This window comes from Pholis gunnellus (genome assembly GCF_910591455.1).
Source record: "Pholis gunnellus genome assembly, chromosome: 24".
NCBI lineage: Eukaryota > Metazoa > Chordata > Actinopteri > Perciformes > Pholidae > Pholis > Pholis gunnellus.
Genome location: NC_136551.1, coordinates 5,230,868 through 5,243,705, shown reverse-complemented (window position 1 = coordinate 5,243,705; position 12,838 = coordinate 5,230,868).

The following is a 12,838-nucleotide window of genomic DNA, read 5'->3' as shown; positions in this document are numbered from 1 at the left end:
GGTTCAACACCGAAGCATGGGCAGCACGAGACACAGACAGGCATACAAATAGGCACCCAGGCACATATATGGCAACGTAGAAAACAGAAACATCAAGTGCTTACCGGCGGGCTTCCTCCAGACTGTTTAAAACCCCCCCCAGGGGCAACCCCGCAGACGCCGTGATCTGCCTCTTTAATTCTCCCTCATCTATCTCTTCACACACTTCTGACTGCCTTTCTTTCCCCACCTTTTTTTCTCTCCTTCCTCTTCTTCTCTTATCTGTGCTGCTGCATCCTACAGGACCCCCGGTATCCTCCTCTCCATCCCTCCATCTGCTCTCCACCGGTCTCCACACTGATCTTTTAAGTCTGCCAACCTCTCCACTGATCAATGGACAGCCGGCGAAGCGAGCTCTGCTGCCTCCACCTCCCCCAGCTTTGTGTGTGTGCGTGTGTGTGTGTTTCGCTGCGAGGAGAGGAGGCTTCCAACCCACACACACACACACACACACACACACACACACACCACTCTCCAGAGCTCTCAGCCTCCACAGTGCCTCATCAGTTGACCACTCCACACCCCTACGCATCAATTGTGTGCACACCTACACACACAGTATAGGGCCATTAAAAGCCGAACCCCACATTTCCCTGTCACCTGAAGTAGATTTTCTTTTTTTTTGGGGGGGGGGGGGGGGGGGGGGGGGGGGGGTCTTAAGAAGGGCAGCAGAGCATCCTCAGGAAAGAGCTCTGAACACCTGTGACTCATGTTGCTTCTCGTGGAGTGGCTCCATTTACGTGCACAACCAGGTGGCTCGGCGGTTGAACAGGCAGCTCAGGGCCATGCGGCAGCTTTCGGGGGGGGGGGGGGGGGGGGGGGGGACAGCTCATCTTGTTGTGATGCCATCAGTGTAACAGAACATAGCAACAAAAAAAAAAGAAAGAATACTCGCTTTTAGTGGATTCTTTTGCATGACACAACTGAAAAACCAGACCAGGAAAGGGGGCAGCAGCAGCACGTGTCGTCGCACTGCTAAAACCTCATTTCAGACGAAGAGAATCTGCGACCTGCACTGCAACAGGGGTTATAAATACAGAGCTACACTTATCCTGCACATCCCTGCTGCGTGTGGCAGAGAAGCCGTCAGATGAGAATAAATGCGCGGGGCGATGCAACGGTGGCCATCACCAGGGGTTACATCTAATAACCGCAAGGAAATTACCGGTTCGAGGCCCGCGGAGTGCTTTGACCGGATGTCAGCGAGCTGTGAGAGAGACCGCATTCCGGAGCTTTAAATGCGATGGAAGGGTAAAAAAAAAAAATGGATACGATATATTCGCTAATGCTATTTTTCAACATGGAAGTTGAATGTTTCATTGCGTGCAGCGGGTATAAAAAGAAGTGGGTAATGAGCGGTGATTGGCACCATGGCTGAACAGGCAAGGACGGCTGATTGACAGGTGACAGATGCCGGGCATAAAACAGCATCATTATTGGGAGCTTAGAGGCAAAGACGGAGGCAGCGTTACGAGAGAAGATGAGCTTCGGGCCGCTTTTAATACAGTTAGGCTTTTATCTGGGCAAAATGGTGCCAGTATGGCAACAGGGAGATGTTCATAATGCTATGGAGGCTGAATGAGGAGGAGGTCCTGGTTCAAGTCGGTACGGACACAATTGAACCAGGACCAGCAACTTTCCCCAACCGTAATGTTATAACTTCCAATGTATTGTTGGTCTTTAATCTGCTATACAGACAAAGGATCCATCTTTGTCAGGATGGACTCTCAATCAGGCAGATTCGTCCCTCATGTGGTTGTGACTACTATCTAAGGAGTTTTTTGATCCAGCGTCTGTGGGACTTTTGTTCTGATGTCTGTACCCTTCACTCATCTTGGTCTGATTGACTCTGCTGAAGCCACCAAACATATTCATACTCTTTAGCTGTGGTTCGCATTGTCAGTGGCGGAGTCCGCACTTCCCATAGCCTTGCTACATGCACACGTACAGCGACAGCAATCTATTGATAAGACATTCAATGTTCCTCATGCAACGTAAACGCCTGCAGGAGCTGCTGTTTCCAGATCAGCTGCTCAAAGCCCATCTGTTGGCCGGCCCTTGCTGGGCTGCACGTGCACAAAGCTCGAAAGGATAAAGGATGGAAGGTGATCACAGAAGGCGACGATGTCTCGCGGGCCTTGTGGGGTCATTTGTCAGAGTTGAACTTGCTCACACACCGTTCGATGAGGACAGCTGCGTCCTGATTTCCACATAGCAACAGAAGCTCTCTAAATTGAAAGCTTCGGCAGGTGCTGCGGGCTATCAGTGGTTCGGAATCCGCAGCGGTTGATTAATTGTAATTGAATGGACCGGTTGATTAGCTTCGCGGTCAGAGATCACACCGATGTCAGTTGTTTTCAATTGTTGTTTGCTAATGAGCCAAGTTGCCCATGAGACAGACAAAGAGAGAGGTAGCAGCTCTGGGTTGACTGACAGCGTGCATCTCACCGCCGCGTTCTTCTTCTGCGCGCGGAGGTGGATGTAAACACGCGTACATAAAAGCAAGGACACTCTGAAAAGCCCGGGCTCCGTAAGTAGCTGTGCGGCGCGTGGGTGGCTTTTGCAAGGCTGAAAACAATTGTCAAACTGCTGGAGATCGCGGAATAAAAAAGCACTCCCGCGGCTCGTGTGCTGCTGTGTCGCCAGGTGTTGGTCTGACGAACGGAAAAAGCGAAACAAAACGGTTCACATGTCGGCGGCGCAGAAGAGCGAGAAGGGGTGGGGGGGGGGGGGGGGGGGGCAAGAATGATTGGATTGCGGCGTTGCTCGCAGAAAGTTGATGTTTAATCTTGCCACGATAAAGGTCACAGTCAGGCACTTGTAATGCGGAGCGCTGGAAGTATTTAATTGTCTGGTGTTCTTTTTCGTGCCGCGGACGCCGCGCCGACATGTGCAATAAGGTTTGGCCTCAGCTCTACCCGCTCCGTCTTCAGGGCCCGGACCCTGGACCTGCTTCATTTATAAACTGGCTCTGTAATGCTCGGTGGACGTTTTTTTTTTCTCAAACTAATATAGCTCATCTTGAAAACTGAGCTCATAAGGTTGAGGGGTTGTTTTACAACGAAGAAGAAAATGTGGTTTGGTTGCAAAGTGAACAGGTTGGACTTGGGAAGAAAAAAAAATCAGCTGCCTCCTCAAAATAAATTCTTTAAAGTAAATGAATTATAGCTGCAAAGGTGGAACTGGGTGTCTTGGGTTCTGGGGAAAAGGTCTCCTCTGGTGTCACATTATCATAATATAATGTAACTAAGTACATTTACTGAGTACTGCTAGGCTAGGCTACTTTTTGAAATTTTCTCTTTTTGAAATTTTCTCTCTTCGGAGTCATGGGCAGTTCCCCACCGGGCTAGGTTCCTCTTGTGGATAACTTGAAACATCTATCTTACTCTTGCTGGTTTCTCAGACGTTGCCTACCCCAGCTTTAAGTATCATTTCGAGGTACTTGTATTTACTTGAGTACATGCTTCTTTATACTTCTACTCAGAGGCACATGTTGTACTTTTTACTAAATTTGTGTTACTTTGCAGGTTCAGATTAATAATACAAAACATAAATCAACTAATAAATGAGTTAGCTCCACGTTCACCGGCCGCAACATTAAAGTCATTTACACATTCATCATTATAATCCAGTCACAATTCGGAAATGGGCTATACTCTGCAGAATGAGTACTGTTACTTTTGATACTTTGAATATAATTTGATGCTAATACTCTCACTTCAGGACTTTGACTTGGAGGTTTTCTACCCTGCAGTATTGTTACTTTTACTGAAGTAAAATATCTGAGCACTTTTCCCACCCCTGCTTGTTTCATTTCATCTATTATCATGCACGTGAGGAAACACTGATTTAATTTATGAGCCCCAGTGTGCACATAATGAATGACACCAAAAATAACACTTGTTATACTTTACATATCCGCTATGCTCATTCACGCAGATGTAGGAAGATGCACAGGGACAGGTCCCCCCCCCCCCCCCCCCCTGAATATTACCGCAGTACGGATATGATCTGGCATCCTGTGTGTGCGTGTAAAAGCACCCATTTAGTCACGGTGTAGGAGAGGTGGTTCTGTAAACCGCCTGTCTGAGCCCAATTCATTTACATAGGTAATGGTGGGGCTAGGTGCTCCAAAAATGTGTGGGGGTGGAAAATATACAATCCTCCACCAGCATACAAAAACAGCCCGAGAGAGAGAGAGAGGGGGGGGAAGAAAGACAGAGGGGGAGATGTAGGTGTCAGGCTCCTGAAGCACTCTAAAATGATGGGTAATTACATTTCAAATTACCGATGAGAACAAGCGCGAACTCCCTGACTTCGGTGCGCAAGGGAAATGCATTAAGGGCGCTGGAATCGGCGGGCAATGTGTAATTTCTAGAGTTGTTGTGTTTCGGCCGCACTGATTGGCATAGCTGAAGATATCAGCTTAAAAAGGGCCACTCCACCCAAATATCATTTTAGGATACTGCCCAAAACGCGTGACACAATTTCATTTGAGTTCATTTGTTTTTTGGGTCTAAATTTCCAATGTGTCTTTAAAGCTTAAAGCTGCACGAGGAGAGATCTTTTCAGGCTGAATATATCACAGTGCTGGTATCTGGTGCTGGTGCTGCTATACTTAATGACTGACAGTTTCTTTCTAAGGAAACATTCTCTCAACATTCGTAAGCGCTACATCATTGGTTTGCATGAATGTGGAACCAGCGTTCTTCTTCTATCTTCTTCGTCTTTGCGGGTCCATAGCTGCCTTTCTTTATGGTGCCAATAAGGCTCATCTGTACCAGCCTTCTCTGACATCGCTCCATGCTGATGACCTTTTCTACTTCAGCCAAGAACAATCTTTAATCCTTTAAAGGCGCCGTTTCAGATAATTAATAAAAGCAATGAAAACCCAAATAATCTGATGAAAGACTGTGGCCTTTTGGGAAGTAGATGCTCAAACCAAAGCTGCTGCAGAATAACTTCTCCGTTTGTGTTTCTATACCAGTCTGAGGTGTTCTTTTTTTTTTTTTTTTTAACCCCACTATATTTCTTTTCATTTTTTGCGGCTCCTTGGCTGACTGGCCAGAGTGTTGCTGTGGAATGTGCTGTGGGACAAAAGGAAAGGAGATCCAGAAACTCAGTGACCTCCTGGAGAGGCCTCACTCTCTTTCTCCCACTCCCTTGCTCCTCTCACTCAATCTGTCCTCTCTCTCTCTCTCCCTCTCCCCCCTTCTCTCTACATCCACAGCTTGTTTTCCCTGCGCTCATCTTGCTTTCTCTCCGTCTCTCACTCACTATTTCTCTCTGTCAGGCGGCTGTACTTTGATGTGCTTCTGTGCCCAGGTACTCTCGCTTGGCCTCCTTCATTCCCTCTCTCTCTCTTACACACACACACACGCGCGCGCAGCCTTAAACACACACTCTCACAAACAGGAATGTGTGGGAATCTCCCTCTGGCTACCGCTGTAACCTGCATCTGAAGCTGGTGAGGGGCCAAGAAGCCAACAGACCCAGGAGACGAAATGCAAATAGTGGAGAAGCTGGTTGGCTGCCTGGCTGAGATCAAAGATCCTCTCCACATAGCTCAGCTCTACTAGACATGCATGAACAACATTCGCCTCCACACACAGTCTGCACGTGTGTGTGTGTGAGAATTTGTGTAGGTGTGTGCGTGTATGTGTTTGCACGTGCATGCATTCCTTGTGTGTGTGTGTGTGTGTGTGTGTGTGGGCTAACCAGCAGCAGGGTTGTGGGGGTGCGAGTGTGAGCGCAGCAACATTCATTTTGACACGAGTTCATACTTTCAAGGAATTTGCGCTTTAGGCAAATGAGTCACGCTGAATAAATGATAACTGACCTCGGAGGGGGGGGGGGGGGGGGGGCAGCTTTCATGCGCTCTAAATGAGATCAATCACATCTTTTTTTAATATTTTTGCTTTTCTCTGCAAGAGAAAATGTGTGTTTAATTATGCCCGAGAGCTTTTGGCGCAGTTTCATCTGTCTCCAGCCGCGCGCCATCACCTGCGTTTTCGAGATTGAACCGTTGAAAATCGATGACTGACCGCAGGTCTCACACGGCGAGGCAGTTATTTTAAACGCCGGGCTGTATGAACCGGCTAGCTGTATAGCTAGCCGGATGCACTCAGAGAGGTGGAGCTAAGAAGCTGGTAAACGACATCAGGATACATATTCTCCAACCGCGCGTATACGTTTTGTTGTTGTTTGTTTCTGCTTATGGTTCAGAAAACACGCAGTTTTACAGACATTGGGTGAAATTCAGGACTGGGGAGTTGGGCGTGGGCGCGGTCACGTGGCCACAGGGGAACAAGGCCTCCAGTACATGACTTGGAGTGATAATAATGTCAGTTGGCTTTTCAGCTTGATGGCCCTTTTTAATTCAACGACCCATAACTATGCGTAAAACTACAGCAGCCATCATTCACGTAGGCGATACGGATATAACGGTGCCCGTCTCAGCATTTCATGTTTTACAAACGGGTAAAGGATCCAGGATTTTGGGACAACCGCTGGTGATTGTGGACTGTTTGGGACCTCTCGTCCCCCTCGCCCTGAAGTCACATCGAAGCAGCATTTTCAGAGCAATTTTCTTCTGCAATTTGATGTTTTGTTTGCAGGGAGGGATCATCATTTAAAAAAAATTGCAAATCTGATGGATACAGAGTACCAGTCGGGGAGAATTTACAGTACGCCATCTGTTCGAGCATAAAGAGCCACTGTCTTCCAGGATTTCATTAAAATCCTTTTTTTACATACAAAAACAAAAACGTTTTTTTTGCTTTATTGGGACGATCATCCACTGCTGAATGTAATCAATGCATATGGTGTGATTTTGAAGTGTGTATCATGTGTTCTCATGAGTTCATCTGAAGACAGGAGTGTATCTGTCACAGCACAGGGTGCGATGTTTTAAACGTTCGTCTCATATTAGAATAGAATGAGCAGCTATGTAGAAACCAAACCGGGTGCGTTAGAGAGCGGGGAGCTGAGTGACACACGAACAAATGTGGTGAACCAAAATTAGAACAGAATCGACTGTGCACAAATATATTGGAATTTTTTTTTGTGCCATCCACCTCCGGGCAAGTTCACCTGGGAGAATGTGTGCTGAGGTACAGGAAGGTACATTCTGCTTATAATTGGATTCAGGTGCCTAAATGAGTTAACTGAAGAGCAGCAAACAATTTAGATTTGCAGTAACGATAGCCTGTGAAAACAAACTGCTCTTAGAACACTCTACATGAGCATGAATAAAACAAATATAATAAATAAATAAGGGAAGAATTTATTCCAGAACTAATATATTCTTCTGGACAAAAGATAATGACCTGAGTTCTATGCATTTAGAATAACATGAGCGCATTTAATAACATATTTTCATGTCTTCCGTTCCTCATTTTCCACTTGTGAAATATGTGTATTTATGTTTCATCATTCAGTACATGTAATACACAGTGTTGACTCTTTAATCATACTTTAATAAATCACTTTTCTTTTCCTTTTCCAAAGACGATTAATCTCACTTTGAAAGACAAATAGATGGTCAGATAAATAGATGGAAACCTTAAGTATTCACTGTATTACCACCCACTATGGAGACAGATTCATCACTATGCAGAGTAGGAATTTCATGCATACTGAAGCGTTTCTGTGCGCGCGCGCGTGTGTGTGTGTGTGTCTGTGTGTGCATCTTGTGTACAACAGAAGCGAACACATGGGGCGCGGGGGCGTCTTCTGGCACAGAACAGAACAGAACAGCCACATTGCCTCCTTTACAACAAAGACGAGAAAACGTTACATTTCATATCTGCCAGAAAGATTCTCAACACCCAAAAAAATCGGAGAATGCCAGTTTGAACTATTAGCGCTTCGTCGAAAAAAGAGTCGGAACGTTCAGTGCGGTTTCGTGATGTGTTTCTTATGAATTACGTGCATCGAGCGGCAACCGTGTCGAACAAAGGAAGTCACAGAACTTCGAAGGCCAAATCCTCGGCTAATCCTCTTTTATTGCAGCTCCTGTTTGCCGAGAAAGACATTGTGTTAAACTTTTCATATGCTTGTTTCCCCTTGACAGGGTGGACAAGCACACACACACACACACACACACACACACACACACACACACACACACACACACACACACACACACACACACACTCTGGCTATTGAGTGCAAAGTGAATCATCTTTCCAGACAATATCTTCGTCAAACACGCTGGCCTTGACAGATAGACATCGGCAGATTCGCAGAGCCATGGCAACAGTCAAGTGTGAATCCACGCTGATGAGAAGAGTGTGTTTGTGCGTCGCAGAAATTGGTTGCTTAATTCCATGCGCGGAGTCTGCTGCAATTGCCGAGAGGAAAGGGCCGCCAAACGCTGCACAGATAGAGAATTCGACAACAAATCAGTTCATTCTAGTAATTAATGATGCTCACACTTGGGCTGTGGGGGGTTTTTGCAAACCTAAAAGTAAGCAAAAGATGACATTAATGCAATATTCTGTTCATCCCGTTCTCACGTGTCAGTCAGCAACATGTGACGAATCACAATATTTCAACTTTCAAACCCTGCCAACACCTCTTTTGTGTTCTAAGACAGAGTGACGAGAGGTACACCCACTCCTGGTGCACATTTGCATCTAAATCACATCTGTTTAGAATCCCGGTGAACCAAATCGACGCAGCTATTGCTTGCGTCTTTAAGGATGATGATTAACATATTCGTCGCGTTTCCCTCACCGCCAGCAAAATGTGCCACGGCAGCGGGTCCCCTCGCTGTATACCTGCAGCAGCTCTAGAAGCCTTATAGAGCAGAAACTATGATACCGGCTTTGTAAAAGTTGGGGGAAATAATGGCAAAATAGCACACCAACACACACACACACACACAAGCGCACACTCACTTTGGACAAGAGTCAACAAAAGCGGAGCGTGGGTGGAAGTGGTGAAGAGGAGGAAAAGGTGGAGGCGGAGGAGGAGGCAGGTGATGGAGAAGAAAGGCTGTTTTCAGATCAGGTCTGATGCCGGGGGCGTTTAGGCGGAGGCCCATTACCCGACAAAACAGGGAGAGTCTGCAGGATCAGATGAATGAATGGTGGACTTTGTCATGTAAATGATCAGAGATGAATAAGTCAGACATTTAGCTCTGTTAAAGTGCTCCAGTAAGTCCGACGCTTCAGCTTCGTATATTATCACATATAATCGTACACAGCGCAATTGAAATTCAACATTTAACCTACGCATGTAGGAGCAGTGGGCAAGCTTGAGTTTGATCTCATTGTTATCTACCCAAGATGTCAGTGTGTTGGTTCATTTAGTATGGTACACATGTTGTACCTTGTCATTTGCAAGTGCCTTCATCATTTCAAGTGTGTTCAAATTGGGGTTCTTATTGATTTTATGAAAATATCACATTGGCATAAGTATGCGGACCCTTTGCTGTGTCTCCCATCTCCCTTGATCCCCTTCAAGATGTTCCCACACCTTGATTGGAGGCCACCTGTGGTGAATCCAATTGATTGGAAAGTTGCACACACACACACACCAGTCAAGGTCTCCTAGCTGGCAACGCACATCAGCGCAAAAACTAACTACAGGGGGGAAGGTTCAGCTCCTTATTTGCAGTTAAAGATGCAACGTGTGCCACTCTGGAGTGGAACTTATCATCATCACTCGACCATTTTAAATGTCATACTTTAGCATCAACAAATGAGAGCCCGTTGGCGCTAATTGGTAGCTAAAGTTGACATTAGGGTTGATTTTGGAAGTGTTTTTGTCCGCTGTTTGTGGAAGGCACTTTTGGTTTTTGTGCCATGAGGGAGAAACGGCAGGAAAAACCTTCAAAATCGGACCCTTTAAAATCGGACCCCGGCTGTAGATTCAATTTGTCCGAGGCTCATTGAAGAGCGCATTCACTGGTGTTGCAAAGTCAACTCCACACCAGTCACGACTCACATTTAAATGTGTGTGATGGCTCTGCACCCCCCCCCCCCCCCCCTATTGCGCTACCCACACCTGTATGTGTGTTTGAGGGATGGGTGGAGAGAGCGAGAACAGCGGAGTCAGAGAGCGGTGGCGACGGTGGAGATGGAGAGGGAGAAAAGGCTGGGAGGGAACGATGGGAGAAAAAGAGCAAAAAAAGCCAGACCTGCGAAGAGATCAGCACTGCTATGAATAAACATGAACCGCTCAGCCCACGCCGAACCTCTCTTATATACACATGAACACATCGGTGCATCCACTTTTTCTCACGCGTACAGAAAAGACACAAAAATCTGAGTCGAGCTTCAGACTTTTTTCCGCATGCGCACACAAATAAGGTAACATAATAAAGGTTTTAAACAGTATACTGTTGAATGCTGGAATACAGAATCCGTCCCGTTTCCAAGATTATTAAAACATTTCGAAGCCAAAGAAAATAGTCAATACAGTGTTCATGCCTTATTGATTTTTTTTTTCTAACTTTATTCTAACTCGGGGGGTCATGACACGCGCTTCTTCCCTTTTTTTTTTTTTACCAAGCATCAAGGCCAACAGTGAGGAGTTTGGCTGTCAAGATTTAAATAAACACTCTCCTCTCTCAGAAAGTAGGATCCTCTCCCATCAAGCGCTGCTGTTGCCACGGCAACGGCTGGAGAGCAGTCATAGGTGGGCGGCGATGCCCGGCAGCGATCCGTCTGGAGGGCTCTCATTGGCCTCTCCACGGTTTCCCATAATCCTTTGCGGCATTGCTTACAGATCCCACTCCGAATGTGACCCGATGAGGAGGTCAAAGAGGAGGTGGAGTGTGTGTGTGTGTGTGTGTGTGTGTGTAGAATTTCACAATATTTCTTTTGTTAAATTTATAAGCTGGATGTCATTTTACATGAGGTATTAAACGATACGTTTTACAGGATGCGACAGGTGTAGAGTACGTTTAGAGAGGAAAGCTAGCGGGAGAGTGATAACTATGGAGAAAACTGTGTGACAGAGAGGCGGGAAAAAAGCAGGTTTCAAGCATGTGAGTTGAAGTAAACAGTCTGAGAACACCAACTGTGAAACCAGAGAATGAGGATTAAAAACTCACAGCACCAGAGCTAAAAATCTTGTTGTAAAAAGTATACGAGCGAATTCCTACGGGGTGAATGAGTTGATATATATCTTTAACCAGCCTGGTCTCACTCATGGCAGTGGAACTCAGAATGTGTTACAGACGCATTAAGGATCCCTTTGTGTTTGAATAAACACAGGTCAGTGGCGGCTGGTCAATAGGGGGCCATGGGGCCTGGCCCCACCTTGAGCCCCAAAAAAAAAGAAGAAAAGAAAATCCTGTGCTTTTATTTTGAAGGGGATTTTGTATGCAGCCTGTCTGCTCATCATCTCCGCTTGTGTGCACGTCTGAAAACGCCCCACCGAGGCGGGTCTATGAAGCAGTTTAGCCAATTGCTGATTAAGGATAGAAATGAGTGACATACAATTTACCCAATCAGCGTCCTCAAATAGATTCAGAGTGGGGCCAAAACGATTTGGCCCCAAGCTGCGCGTTCTCGTCAGGAGAAGTCTCCACAGGCGAGCGCGAGCGCTACTCCCCCAAGACCCGTTTGAGAGGAGAAGTTTTAGGAGAAACTACAGGCCAAAGAGCTGATCCCAGATCAGCCTGACCTCACAATCAGACAGCAGACTAGCGGGAAAAGGAAGCAGTACATGAAGCTTCTCTACTAGCTGTACCAGACAGGTTTGGCTAGCTGGATGCAGTCATGCTAATAACTTAAAACAACGGGAACAGATCCAGCACGGACAGTTACGGGAGTGCGGGATGAGGAGGTAAGGAAACATGAAAAAAACAGGTTTGGGAGTGAGGGATGAGGAGGTAAGGAAACATGAGAACACCAGGGCACACGTGAGAACTCTGTCAAGCTACATATTAGGCAAAGTGAACATCTTTTCTTATAGTTGTCCTCAGTCTCATCTTAACTTGGTCATGGAGGCATCAACATTTAATAGAGATGGTAAATTAACAGTGAAAACTCATCATAGCTTATATATATATATTGAATTGCCTGTGAGGTGACAAAAATAAGATGTTATTTACTGCTTTTTTTCGTGTTGGAATAAATGTTAAATATTTAACCTCTACTGTTAAATATTTAACCTCTACTGCAAAGTAGTAATGCGTGTTTGATACCTTAATTTGTTTACATTAAATCATACCGGGATGTTTGCTGAAATTGATTGGATGGCCCTACCTAGAACATTTTCCACCAGCCGCCACTGACACAGGACTTTCACTTAGGGGACCGGCGTTCGTGTCTAGTGTGAAACCAAAAGAGGTCCATTTCCTGTGGCGTTATCATCACTCGACCGCCATGTTAGCCGTCCGTCGGTGGTGGTATGCAACATAAACCAATACCACGCACCACAGCATTTATAGCCTGAGCTAATTTGCAAATGCCATCCTTCCACCGACATTTTGACCCTGACATTCATGGTCCCCGGAGGACGAACCATCAGGACTACGGTCCTCGCCTGTTTCTCCAGCGCCACCAGCAGGTCAGTGTTTCCACTTATCCCGGGGAATCTTCCCAATAACCACATGATAGGCTTGGCACCAGACATTCTTTGTTCCCAGAGGATGAATCCTACTGACTTTGGTGGCCCCTGAACCCATAAATAGTCATACTTGTGCTGCTTTCTTTCTGCTTTTCTACTTGTATTTTTAGAAGCTAAGTATGACAGCATAATGTGCGGATACGTATACAGTCGTGCTGATCATAATGTAAAATGATCTGTCAAACAACATGTCATGAAATGTCATTACCTC